This window comes from Mixophyes fleayi, chromosome 9, assembly GCF_038048845.1.
Source record: "Mixophyes fleayi isolate aMixFle1 chromosome 9, aMixFle1.hap1, whole genome shotgun sequence".
NCBI lineage: Eukaryota > Metazoa > Chordata > Amphibia > Anura > Limnodynastidae > Mixophyes > Mixophyes fleayi.
The window spans coordinates 28,839,936-28,855,026 of record NC_134410.1 but is presented as its reverse complement, the minus strand read 5'-3'; the positions used below and the strand labels follow the sequence as shown (position 1 = coordinate 28,855,026).

Below are 15,091 nucleotides of genomic sequence, written 5' to 3'. Positions count from 1 at the left end.
AAATCGGCGCCCCCCCCCCGTCTTTTCTTACCTAACTTGCCTCCTCTCTGCTCCGTCTGCTCCCCTCCACTCTCACTGACACTGTCGGGCCGTGATGATGATGTCACGCCCGACAGTCAGTGAGAGTGGAGGGGAGGAGACGGAGCAGAGAGGCGGCGGTGGAGATGATCAATAGTCCATCCCCCCCTCCCTGTTGATGTAGCTGAAGCTGTGCGGCGGCCGTGAAAGGTATGGTCAGCGGTCGCCGCACAGTTTTAAAGAAATTTTTAATCTGTGGCGCCCTCCTGAGCCCGGCGCCCTAGGCAACTGCCTAACCTTGCCTAATGGGAGCACCGGGCCTGCAAACAAAGCAACTCTCCCTTTTCAAGCAGAGCTGTGTGAAGCAGGAGCAGGGTCCAGCCACCTCAATTATACAGTGCCCCAGCCTTGGAGTGGGGTTTCCAGGCACCAGGAAACCCCCCTTGGTTTGCATATGAACTGCTCAGTAGCGCTATTTATCAATAGCCAAAAATAAATAAAAAAACTCTTTTTTTCATGTTAATGTACACCAGCTGAAGATGACGTACATTTTCATAATTGAAAACTTTCAATTACTCCGAACAGCAGAGCTTGACAGTGCAAGTGTGGAGGGATCACGTTATTCCTCCCTGTCACATGATAATAGATCCTCGTTATTACATTGGGACAAGTCTATGTGTACATGGCTGATACTTTTGGTCGGCGCATGCGCACTAGGATTTGAGGGAAGATGCCGTAATCGCAGTTTTCTTCACACTGAAGAGGCAGTGAAAAGGTAAGTGATAAACGTCACAGGGACAGCAGTTTATTGTGACTGCTGTCCCTGTTGAAGGTTTTTGATAAATATGAAAGATAGTTTAATCCTTATCTATGCGATAAGGATGAAGATCATATTATGCGGGTCTAGATCAATTCGTTTTTCTATCGCCAAACCGCAGTGCATGTTCCATTCTTGTAGAGGGGGGCACTTGTTGACAACTCTGCAAACGATTTTAACCACTTTTTCCTATTAAAGAAGCCATATAGCTTATCTCTGATGAACACATGAGAATTTGCATTATGCCTTTGCTAGAAAATATCATATCAGATTTAACAGCTCAAAATACAGGAAATGTATGTGAAACAACACTAAAACCCTCAGTAGCTCAATTTTCTGCTTTTAAATCTACTACTGTGTATTACCAAACAATGAAAATAGCATTAAAGAAGACTAACAACCCTTCTTCAGTATAATCTTATATAATATCTACCTCACATTGAAAAAACTAAGAAGGATTTAATATTTAAAACACAGGATTTCTGTCTTGCATGGTGACCAGTTGTACACAGTAACAAATAGTGATTTATATGAATCCTTCTAAATCAATATTACTTTATGAATGTATGTATAGTCTAAAGACTTTTTCTATCTATCGGCTGATATATTTGGTTTCATGCACCAAAAGCACTCACAGGATTTTAATAGAGCTCCTAGTTTTAAATTATTATTATATGTTTTTTTAAACCTTAAAAAAACTGCTTTTGGGGATTATTTTAACATTCAACATTCACAGCTAAACTGTGCTAACCTTCCCTCTGTTTCTTATCAGCATTGGAATCACTTCCAGTGCTTCCCAGACCTTGACAGGGGTGGTTCCAACATGTAACCTTGCCAAAATATTCATACTTGATGTACAAATATAGTACATATAGCAAAAAATAAATATATATATATATATATATATATATATATATATATACTTGCCAACTCTCCCGGAATGCCCGGGAGACTCCCGCATTTCACGTGAGTCTCACGGACTCCCCGGGAGAGTGTGACAATCTCCCGCATCTATCCACTTCCTAGTGAAGTGTACAAATGTGGGTGAATTTTGGAGCCCCGTCTCCCCATCACGCCCACCTCCCCCGGCAGGCTCCCGGGAGCCAACGTTAGCAAGTTGGCAAGCATGATATATATATATATATATATATATATATATATATACACATAGATATTATGCTCTAGAAAAGCTTACAAGTTACACAGCTGTGCAAAATGCAAAATGGAGTCAGTAGAAGTGATTGTGCAGTGCTGTGATTGTCAATGCCAGTATTTTGCTTCTACACATACACTGATGTCATGTCTATGGAAACTTGACTTTCTGTAGGAGGATTCACAAACACCTCCCTAAGAGATTGACATATAGCCTGTTGTTGCCTGTTGTGCTTAAAAGATGTCTAGTGAATGGTCAAGGGGAGTTCACATAAAAAAAGGATTTGTAACAAGGAAAAAATATGCTGTACTAAAAGTTTTAAAATAGGCTTTGATCACCAAATTTAAAAGGTATGATTTTAGGCTTTAGAACCTCTCTAATATGTGTTGGCAGAGAGTTTTTGCGTGTTATATATAAATCATTTTAATGCAGAATGAGGATAAAATAATGTGCAGTGGTCCTAATATCGATGGGAGTCATTAACTAAAATTGTTCAATTATCACAGAATTAAATTAAAAAATAACAACTAATCAGATATCACGTTTGATTAGTCTAGTGCAAGGAAGTCTAATGGCTGTTAATAAATGATTGCTAAGGGTTACTGCACATTTTAGTATATGAATCCCAATGTGTTCTATGGGAGTGAAGGGCTTGTGGCCTGGGGTCAGTGGAGTAACTACCACTGGAGTAGCACAGTGAAGCCCCAGAGTTGTGAGGGTCTCGGGGCCTCTAGAGCAGATGGACACATAACGTCAGGACATCACAAATTTCGTTATGGGGCCTGGTGACCACAGGGGTAAATGTATCAAGCTGAGAGTTTTCCGCCAGGTTTGAAAAACCAATCAAATTCTAGCTATCATTTATTTAGTACATTCTACAAAATGATAGCTAGAATCTGATTGGTTGCTATAGGCAACATCTCCACTTTTCAAACCCGCTGGAAGACTCTCAGCTTGATACATTTACCCCAATGTGTTATGCCCTTTCCTGTGTTCCAGTATTTTATGGTGTAAATTCATACAGTATTCATTTTTTTATATTAAGTTCTCCATCATCCATATTAAATCAATTGTGTTAATAAAGGTCAACCACAATAGCAGCAGTAAAATGTAAATTCATTTTAATCATATTTGTACTTTTTCTTTGTTTTGGTCTAATAGTAATAAATGTGAATGTATAATAATATATTAGGGAATTTAGACTGTAAGCTCCAATGGGGCAGGGACTGATGTGAATGAGTTCTCTGTACAGCGCTGCGGAATTAGTGGTGCTATATAAATAAATGATGATGATGATGATGATGATAATATGCTTAGCATAGGATATGATCTATTTGCTATGCATGTATTACTAGGTGTGCATTTCAGAGATCAGCTTGCAGTAGACTGCCATTCTTTTTGTCTCTGTCCCCTGATGCTCCTGTGAATCCCACATGTTCACTGATCTTCTCACAATACAATACAATAAAATGGCTTTGAGTCAAGTGATGGGTATGATTCAATTGGAAACTGGGTATGATGCCCTGAAAGCCAAAAATGTGACAGAGTTCAACAAAGGAGTGTCAGACACAACTCCCTAAAATTATCAGTAGCCTATATAGAAAAATAGCATAAAACTATGTTTTATATGCATCGCCTTTAGTAGACACAATTAAGGCTTGCTCAGACAGGCCCTTGTAGAATGTTTTCTTGTGTCTCATTCTCCTTCCAATAAGTCATGAGCAAGAAAGCTCAACAATTACTGCAGGATCCGGCATCATTAATACCAGAACCTGCATATCTTTGCTATTTAGAGGAAGCAGTACAAAATACGGGTTACCACGGTAATATAGTATCTATGTGATCCTGCATTGTTTTGGTCGGATAAATTCTAATGCAAAGAACATGTTTGAGGTTAGAGTACCTTTAAAAGAACAGGAGAAATCCTGAATTGTTTGCTCTTGTGACAGCCCATAGACATCAAATAAAGAATATTCTTACCTCCTAAAATGGATCTTGTTCAGAACAATGCCTTATATTGTACAGTGTAAGTCATATGACATCATAAGTGATGATCCTATAGCACTAAGGCTGTATATATAAAATATAAATTGATAACATACTGACTGTGTAATGTCATTTTTAGAGCAGTGAATATGTAAAATAAAAAAATAAAAAAGTAATTTTCATATGTTTTGATTGTCTTTGCTGCCTTTTGAAATTTGTTTACAATTTAGCATGTGGTAGCGCTGTTTTATTGTTTTCTGTGTCTGATACATAATTTAAAGAGTGACTAATACAGAACCTTTCATTCCCTTTAATACAAATAATATATGCTGAGAAATAAGGCTCTCTGCTCTGTACTGAATAAGTAACGTTGACCTGTATACAGTCTAAAATTACTCATATTACCCAGCACACATTGTTCTACTCCCTATTTTTCACAATAATTTCCCAACTCAATTAGAGTGATGTTCTTATGATGACTTTTAGGAACATTGTGAGTGAACAGCTGAAGTGCTGTGGTCTGAAAGGAGAACAGTGTTAGGATGTTTTTGTATATACAGCTTGTTAATAACCACATTGTTTGTGCAAAACATGGACTTTTATGATGTTGCTACATAAGGAGTTTTCTTTTATCAAGATTGGATGTCTAGGGTAGGTGCAAAGGACCCCCCCCCCCCCCAGAGGGGTCCATTGGGCTCTATGCTTATTGATAGGTGGCACTGGACCAACAGGAAGATACTACTGTGTTGTACCCTGGGAAAACCCCTGTTTCAGCGTGCAGTAACCATACTGAAGCATGCAGCTTTAATATGGGCTGAATGAAAAAATAGACGTTAGGCTTTCCAGGTGAAATGGGCCATGTCGGTAGGCATGCATAGGTTTAGTTAAAGCGCCCAACTAATGGGTAATTGGTGTGGGGCAAGTATTTGATTACTTATAAATGTAATTACATACTTCCTATGCTCCCGGAATTCACGAGAGGCTCCCGAATTTCAGGAAGTACTCCCGGACTCCGGGAAGAGTAGGTAAACCTCCCAGAATCGCCAAAATTTGCGGCATTGAATGATGGGGCTTAATTGGGTCGTTAAACCCTGCCCCACTATTCAATGCCGTTAGTTTCGGCATTTTATAGTGGGGGTGGGGCAATGGTGATGGGACAACGTCACCACACCCCCTGTCATATGACTTCTACCCCGGGAGGTTTTGAAAGTTGGCATGTATATGTAATTATGTTTGCATGTTTACTGAATATTCATGGATAAAATTGTAACCCCTTTTGAGTAGATAATGTTTTAAAACCCATCTGGTTTTGCCTTTAATAAAATTGATATTTTAAATAATGACGGCAAACCACAGAGAATCTTGCCTATAGGAACCAATCAGATTCTAGCTATCATTATGTAGAATGTACTAAATTAATGATAACCAGACTCTGATTGATTGTTATAAGAGCGGTCCCCAAAGTGTGCGCCACAGCTCCCAGGGGTGTTGCGGCGCTGTCACAGGGGTGCTGCGGCCAGAGGACAAAAAAACAAAAAACAACTTACCAATATGGCGGCGTCCGGGACCCCGGAGGCGGGGGCAGACACTGAGGATAAAGAGGGGCAGACAGTGTGTGGATGAAGAGGGGCAGACAGTGTGCGGATGAAGAGGGGCAGACAGTGTGTGGATGAAGAGGGGCAGACAGTATGTGGATGAAGAGGGGCAGACAGTGTGAGGATGAAGAGGAGCAGACAGTGTGTAGATGAAGAAGGGCAGACAGTGTGAGGATGAAGAGGGGCAGACAGTGTGAGGATGAAGAGGGGCAGACAGTGTGAGGATGAAGAGGGGCAGACAGTGTGTAGATGAAGAGGGGCAGACAGTGTGTAGATGAAGAGGGGCAGACAGTGTGAGGATGAAGAGGGGCAGACAGTGTGAGGATGAAGAGGGGCAGACAGTGTGAGGATGAAGAGGGGCAGACAGTGTGTAGATGAAGAGGGGCAGACAGTGTGAGGATGAAGAGGGGCAGACAGTGTGAGGATGAAGAGGGGCAAACAGTGTGTGGATGAAGAGGGTCAGACAGTGTGTGGATGAAGAGGGGCAGACAGCGAGGATGAAGAGGGGCAGACAGTGTTTGGATGAAGAGGGGCAGACAGTGTGTGGATGAACAGGGGCAGACAGTGAGGTAGAAGAAGGGCAGACCGTGTGTGGATTATTATTATTATATTTTATTTGTTAGGCGCCACAAGGTTTCCGCAGCGCTGCACATAGTACAAACAGTAGACTATACAGGGTATAACAGTATAGAACAATAAACAAAAAGTACCAATACTTCAGAAACTCCAGGCAGGCAGATGAAATAGACACGGAGCAGAAGAACGGGTAAGGAGACAGGAGGGGAGGGGGCCCTGCTCATACGAGCTTACATCCTAAGGGAGGGTAAAACAGACCAGGCACAAGAGGAGCCAGTTGAGGGAATGGGAGAGAGGGGAGAATGAGCGGAGGAGATGGGGGTTAAGTGGACGGGTGGTAGGCTTTGAGAAAGAGGTGAGTTTTGAGTGCACGTTTTTGAAAGAGCACAGAGTAGGAGAGAGGTGGATGGAGCGAGGGAGGTCATTCCAGTGAAGGGGGGCTGCACGGGAAAAGTCCTGGATTCTGGAATGGGAAGAGGTGATCAGAGTGGAGGAGAGGCGGCGGTCATTGGCCGAGCGAGGGAGCGGGCGGGAGTGTGAATGGAGAGGAGGTAGAGTGTGGATGAAGAGAGGCAGACAGTGTGTGAATGAAGAGAGACAGACAGTGAAGATGAACAGGGGCAGACAGTGAGGATGAAGAGGGGCACAGTGTAAAGGTGAAGAGGCACAGTGTGATGATTTTTGTACATGTTGTTTTATTTTCTTTGATCTTATGCCTCTTAATATTAGCTGTAAATTATTCTTTGACAGAAATATAATTGAAAAAAATATTTAAAAATATTCTTTTTCCTTGGATTTATGTATATTATTTTTGCAAACAACTTGCTAGGTATTTCTGTCCTTACCTAAATACTTATTACGTTATTTTGACTCAAATACTTAAAAAACTGGACTGCTCTGTAATTATTTTGGAGGGGTGCCTTGAAAAAATTATGGAGACTCGAAGGGGTAGATTTACTAACCTGCAGATTTGAAAAAGTGGATATGTTACCAAAAGCAACCAATCACATTCTAGTTATCATTTATTTAATGCATTCTACAAACTGACAGATAGAATCTAATTGATTGCTATAGGCAACATCTCCAGTTTTCAAACCCGCAGTTTAGTAAATATACCCCTAAGGGTTCCGTGAACTGAAAAAGTTCAGGAACCACTGCTATAGACAACATCTCCAATTTTGCAAACCCGCCAGAAACTCACAACTTGATACATTTACCCCCCTATCTTAGATACAAATCTGCATTTTCCTCACTGGCTTTGGTTCCTACTCATACCCTGAATTTATTTAAAATACATATACATGCCTAATATGCCTTTTTTGTTGTTCTTTTGTTTGAAAATGTATAAGTAAACAGGTGATTTTATTTTTAAATAAACATACCTTTTATACAACTTACTATTATTATATGTGGGGGTCGAATTATATTTATTCATTTCGTCCAATATCATCATGACATTGTCCTTACACATATATGTACCGAGACAATGCTGAACAGAAGAGAATGCCACTCAAGCCACAACAGCTGTGTTAACCAGTTCATCCTGTAACAATCTGCTTCCTTCCCAATATCCTACACATGTGATGCTAAAGACCCCCCAGTGAGCACCACTGTTGTCTTTGATATGTATAACTGCTCCGGCAGTCATCAGAATTCTGAGTTAAAATCCATTCCACCAACTTACTCCTAATATCCAAACATGACTAACTCAATAAGGGCAAACTCAAATTAAACTCTGTACTGTAACAAACACTCGCTGTCTCCGCAAAAGTTTCTTATCATTAGGAAATAGTTTAGACATGAGCAGAGGGAGTGCACCAAGCAAAGTGCTTTCAAATATGTCACAGACACAAAGTAAGTCAGCAACAAAAAGTAAATTGATTTACTCACCGCTGAAGCTCATTACAGACGGCTCCTCACTGTGACATGGTGTCTCTGTGATAACTGAAGACGTGAACTGGAATCCCCCTCATCACCTGCTCTCCTCCATCTGAGGTCTCCTGATTTTCTGCTGTGGTTCCTGTTTGTCACTGATGGGAGGGTGTAAAAATACTTCTCTCCTGCCTGTCTCACAATCCTCTCCCCTGTCACAATGAAACAATGACAGATGAGATCTGCACTGAGGACAGACACTCTGCAATATCAAAAGTAACAGATTAAACACAGTGACACCTGCTGTGCTTATTTGTTTCAGTATGGATATAAAGACTTCAGTTTGATTTGCATCAGATTTGTATTTACATATTGTTTCAATAGTAACATTTTATGGCACTTTGATATATTTTTCTCTTATGATTTGTAGTAAAATTAAAGTTAGTGTTGATAGCTTGGCAATGCAGACACCATACTTATGATTTAGTCTACTGATTATCATTTATTTATAGAAAATATGTAATAATTCACATCAGCCTCTGCCCCATTGTAGCTTACATTCTAAATTCCAGACCACACACACACATTCTAGGGGGTATACTTAATTTACTAAACTGCGAGTTTGAAAAAGTGGCGATGTTGCCTATAGCAACCAATCAGATTCTAGCTTTCATTTATTTAGTGCATGCTACAAAATGACAGCTAGAATCTGATTGGTTGCTATAAGCAACATCTGCACTTTTTCAAACCCACAGTTTAGTAAATATACCCCTAGATTCCATTTATGTCAGAAGCCAATTCAGCTACCACTATGCTTTTGGGCAGCTGGAGATAACTCACACAAACATACTCCAGCGCTAGTTGGTATTGAACTCATGACCCCAGGACTGCAAGGTAATTATGTCAACTACTGTGCTACAGTTCTGCCCAGAAAGCACCCTGTCAACTACATTTGTTATATGTATGTTTCATATTGTGTATTATTTCTACTATTATTTTATTTATACTATTTTTTTTTGCAATTCCAAGAGAATCCAGAATTGTCCAAAGCTAAGCTGTTAAAACTTTAGAAGAACTTATATTACAATCCCTACCCTCTCTATTGGAATTACTAGGGCTGATTTGCTAATATTTAATGGGCTCTATCCTGTCCAATCAAGTTTGGAGTAAAAAACAAAGCAACACGGATCTTGGCACAAAGTTACGGCTTTAATAAATCAACCTTTTATTTCCATGAAGGGGGGGGGGTGGTGGTTGATACCTCAAGGGAGAAACTAAAACCATTCAGCAGCCTGAGTCATCTGCTTTTGTTATGCGTTACACACAGTAAAATAATTAATTATTTGGTACATCATAAGCTGTAAGCCAAATATCCCTTTGTTCAGTGTTAGATTTTTATCAACTATTGCATTAAAAAGTACATTATTAAAGTTGATTCTCTACAATTTGAGTTCTCCCAAATCCCACTGCTTGCAGCATGCATGCCTCAGTATGCATAATTATAGGACCACCTCCTGTTAATATGTCAGTTGCTGTTTATAGCCCAATAACTAGTATAGATCTGTTACCATCTGCCTGAAGGCACACCTCCACCCTTCCACAAGAAGTCTGGATTCCCAGGGGCATATTGAATTGTTGGTGTTTTCCGCTGCGGACAAAGTATTACCGTTATTACGTTAATACTAAGCCAGATTTCAGTTCGCAGCTCCCTGAACCGCGAGCTGAAATCCAGCGTGATTTACGTGCACTATTACCGTAATGACGGTAATAGTGCACACGCTGCGTTACTTTAGGCAGTAACTCCAACAACTGAATATGCCCCCAAGAATCCTCTAGCACTGGAAAGTGTTGCCCTGCTTTATTTCAGCATCAATTATTTCAAATGAGTTAAAAGAAATGTATTGCCCTAACAACAAATGTTTGTGTGGCATTTCAGTTGGGTTATAACACTTTTTACCAGCCAGTGACGGTCAATTAATACTTGTGTACACGGTGTGGTGCACCATTTTTAAAGGTCCTTGAACCATTTCAGTTGTGTAACTAGAACTTTGAGGACCCAATGACAAAGCTTTGAAGGAGTCCTCCAAATGTCTAGGGTCACTCAACTTAATGGCACAACCGTCCCTCTCCTCATCCTTCGCTGCTGTGACTGCTCTACAGTTTTCTTCCTGCTCGCAGAAGCTGGGAACACAACCTTATTACTGGTTCATACTTCTGTAGATTTGTTATTAATACCATAACATAGACAGGACATATCTCTATCCACTCATTACCAAGTGAAATCTATCAGCCTCACTTAAAAACACAGAGGGGAAAACAACTATTGTAAGCAATTACTTGTGAATAATGCCCAATGTTTATATATTACAATAAATGTTTACTAATACAGTTTTACCAAGTACAGGCTCATAATGCTGTTGGTTTGATCATCATTGTTGTAGAAAAGTGCAAATGCTCCATAGTGTACACAAGTCAGATTCAGCTGTTACTTGCAGCTGGTCTGAACTGTATCTGTTACTTTTGCTGGTCTAAATTTCCTCTAATTGATTATATTATTTCAGTTGTCTTCTTAAGTAGTTTTTTTACCAGTGAAATATGGATTATCTGGAGTTGACTCCAAAATTCGCTCCACCTGTTATCATATCAGCTGTATAATAGTAGTCTCTAGATGTGTGTTTGCATGTATATATTATAGTAAGATAGTATGAACATAATACGATTATGTTCTAGTCTAGCTACACAGTGGGGAACCTTTGTAGAAACAAGTACAAGCTCTCGTCATTAGAAATGAGAGGAAGTAGCAAGTCTAGACCTACAGTACCAAGAAACGATAGCAGTCTACACTGTGTATGTATATTAGCAACCAGAGAAGAGGAATTGTTAAAGTTATTATAAGAAAACATATAGAAGCATGATCGAAAGTGTAACTCTCACAGTTCAACAATCCGTCTCATTCAGCTCCTGCTTCCTAAGAATGCACCAAAATACTGTAGAATTGGACCGTACCAACCCACCTACTATATAAAATAGGATTATGCCCAGTTTATTAGTCACCAGAGAATGGGTGACTTCCCTGTATACTAGCCATTAAAAAAAGGTGCCCTACTAATATATTAGTCATCAGGGAATGGGAGTCTGTCAAGTATATTAGCCACCAGAGAATGTGATTTGTCCAATATTTTAGACTCCAGAAAATGGGAATGTATTATTAAAAAAAAGGGCTTTGCGCAGTTTACTAAGTACCAGAGAATGAACCTGCTCAGTATTAGCCACCAGATACTGGAGCCTGCACAGTATACTATCCACCAGTAAATAGCAGAAATGTCTATCTGACAGAAGACAAAAGGAGTTTGGACAATATGCCAACCACTAGAGAATGAGAATCTGCCCGGTGTACTAGAATCCAAAGAATATGGGTCAGCATTGCACAATACCCCTCCAGAAAATGGAGGTCAGGACAATAGGCTAGCTACAAGAAAATGGTGGTCTCATCAGTAAATGTGATTTTCATAGTATATTAGCCACTTGAGAGGGGGGATGCACAGTACACAAGCCACCAAAGATTGTGGCTTAAAGAGTATAACAGCCACAAGAAAATTATGTCTGCGCAGTATATTAAAGACCAGAGATTGGAGACTGTACAGTGTACTAGTCACCAAAGACTGAGAATCTGCTCAATATAATAGAAACCAAGGATGAGGGCCTGTATTGTATACTTTCCACCAGGGAAGTCTATCTGTATCTGTGTTGTAGAGCAGCCACCAGAATGTCACCTGTATTGTATATTAGTTATATTGAATATTGGCTCTGAAGTCTATATAAACCCCTGGATTATGCTCTGCTTTGTAATTGGACTCTGTGTTTTATAGATCCCATCATAATGGGCTCTGTGTTTTGCACTGATCATCACACTATGGGGCTCTGATTGTATACTGGTCATCAAAGTTTGGGGTTTTGCATAGTATAATGTTCATTAGATTATTCAGTTCTCCATAGTATACAGGTCATCAGATTTTGAGGCTCACAAAATAGCATTCACACTGTGGTTTTACACTTTTGAAGTTCATTCATGATCCCTACTCTCTTCTACACAAATGTATATAAAATAGCATAAAAAACAGCCAATAGTGACACATTTACTTTCTTGCATGCAACATATATAGGAAAAGAAAACTGTTGGAATTGGTGCCCTTTAAACTAACTTAAACTAGACGGATTCTAGTTAATATCTGGTTGGAGTGGGTTACACACAATAAAACACCTTGCACAATGCTATTTAAGTAAAGCCTGTCAGCTAGACAAAATGGACCACTCCTGAAAGTGGCAAATCAATGGGTGTTACTCATGATCGGGTCAGCAATGCTGTATTAGCATGTTGAATTGTTTCTGAATGTATCACTTTAACATTCTGCTGTATCTTTTATGTAGAAAAGGTAAACATGCTCTGTTAGTGAGTAAAGATATAAACTCATAACTTATAAAGAAACTCTATCGCCACCTAGTGTTTAAATTACTTTATGTTTTTATAAAAATATCAATTGACCTAAAGCGGTTTAATAAATTAATATTAGCAGGTGTTATTACTCTATTGTTCAGGTCGAACAGGTCTGCTATGTTTCAGCATTAATAAATCTAATGCAAATTGGATCTAGTTGTAGCTTGTACAACACATGTTTAGATTCCTTATCTGTGTAGAGTTTGTATGTTTTCCCCGTGTGTGCGTGAATTTCCTCCCAGTACTCTGGTTTCCTCCTACACTCCAAAAACATACTAGTAGGTTAAATGGCTGCTATCAAAATTTACCCTAGTCTGTGTGTGTCTGTGTTAGGGAATTTAGACTGTAAGCTCCCATGTACAGGGAGTGATATAAGTCACAAATATTCTTTGTACAGCGCTGCGGAATTGGTGGCGCTATATAAATAAATGATGATGATGATGATGATGATGATGATCCATTTTGAACAGATCTGTTAGTAGTATTATCTTGCATGGGAAGGCTGATTAAGAATTGACATACATTTATTAGGTAATAATATTGTACCATTTAAAACCTGGAAGTGCTGTAGGCAGGATGGAAACTATTTGTCACTTTTCCCATTTGAGGAGATAACAGAGCACAAGCCAGAGGCAGGTTGCAGACACTTCTTCAGAGACTGTTGTTCTGCCTGGTGTGCTAGAAGACAGCAAAGCCATCTGCATGCCTGCATCAAGCTGAGAATAATCTTGGTACAATCACTGACCCATTCAATGCTCCTGGTCCGTCCTTGCAGCCACCTATCCAACCCAAAGCCAACAGTCTGGTAGACTGCACAGAAACAGAATACCAGAGTTTGCATACAACCAAACAATGCATAACTGTCTGCTTAACTATCTGGCTAAGTATATTTTGTCATTTGCTGCTCTTAGTATCACAAAGCAAATGCAGTTGAGCAGGCATGTCAAACCCAAATCCCCAATTGGGCCAAACAATCAAAGTCTAAGGCCCAGATTTACTAAACTGCGGGTTTGAAAAAGTGGAGATGTTGCCTATAGCAACCAATCAGATTCTAGCTGTTATTTGTTTAGTACATTCTACAAAATGACAGCTAGAACCTGATTGGTTGCTATAGGTAACATCTCCACTTTTTCAAACCCGCAGTTTAGTAAATCTGGCCCTAAGATTGTTTGGGCCACAAGAAAACTAAAATGAAATAAATAACCAACGTAAGCACAAAGGGGTAATACATTTGATAAACAATTGACAAACTGTCATATAAATGTACTTGGACACCAACTTACCAAATTAATAATGATAATGTTTTGAGCACAAACAGTCACAGATTACCAAGTACCAAGCAGTTCGCTTGAATTAGGAAAGCGTACTGTTCTGTCTGCGTGCGACAACATATAGCGTGGGTGGAGGGAGACGAGCGGAATCACTGCGTACACGTTTCACGTGACACTGACGGGGAAGGTTGACTGAACTCACACATGAACTGTTCTATCGTATTCAGTGAATTTTTAAGTCATTTAACTAAATAAAATAAAATGTGGGTCACATTCCACTTGTTTTCCTATAGTAATACTGGGCCACAAAAAAAGTGTTTGGACCACATGCGACCTGCGGGCTGCAAATTTGACACATCTGCAGTAGAGTGTTGTCACATGCAAAAATTGTGGCTTTAAAATGTATTTAATCAACTACAAACAGATACTTTAAGACACAGTCTCTGTTAATAAACATCATGCTACCATAAATTTCACCTATTGCTGCACCCATTCCCATAAAGCTTGTGCACAAGTTAGAGGTGTTTACTGGTAAGGGATACATATCAGACCTAAGTGATAAAGGTTGTCTCAATACTATGGGCCTAATTCATTAAGGAAAGTAGAGCAAAAAAAAAGAAGTAACTTTGTACCTTGGCAAAGCCATGTTGCATTGGAGGGGGGGGTAAATTTAAACTGTGGGGGCATATTTACAATTAGGGTAGAGCATGTCCTAGATCAACTTTAAATGTCAGCGTACAAATAAGCTATCAAGTATTTGTGTCCTACATAAAAAAGCAGCCACTATTTTCCTTACGTGCAAAATAATAAACTAATTTGCACCCTGTGCATTGTAACATGGTTTTGAAAAGGTGCAAACTTACTCATTTTTTTGTTTTCCTTTCCTTAATGAATCAAGCCTCATAGGTAAATATAAGGATGTGTTAATTATCTATGAAAAAGGCAGATAGAAGAATAAACTTCCCTATATGCTAAAAATAACAATTCAAATAAGGGATCGAAAAAAAAAGAATGTCTTCTCATTTAAAATAGTAAAGTCCGGTTTTGTAAAGTCCAATTTGCAATGAAAAGTCTAATATCTTTACGTACATCCATTGATAGACTTCAGTGAGCAGGAGTATATATCCTAACATCTGACGTTGCATCGTGCCAGCTACCTGTGATACGGGTGTGTAGAGCGTCTAAAACACATAGTGGAACGCACAGCAAGTGCGGACATCGCTTCCTCGTGTGGTGGCCTATGATTCTCAAACTTGAAAGTGCATCATTGTTTGTCATGGAATACTCACTGCCAGTGTCTCCATTAGA

The 15,091-nt window shown here is 39.5% G+C and overlaps 1 protein-coding gene across 1 annotated transcript in view; it reads right to left on the bottom strand.

Moving 5' to 3' along the window:
• Positions 1–8,238, bottom strand: part of LOC142102346 (putative G-protein coupled receptor 34) — a 36,093-nt gene extending 27,855 nt beyond the window's left edge. The window contains exon 1 of the mRNA XM_075187160.1: positions 8,036–8,238. The gene's annotated coding sequence lies outside the window, so the exon portion shown is untranslated. The remainder of the gene's footprint in view (positions 1–8,035) is intronic.
• Between the last annotated feature and the right edge of the window lie 6,853 nt (positions 8,239–15,091).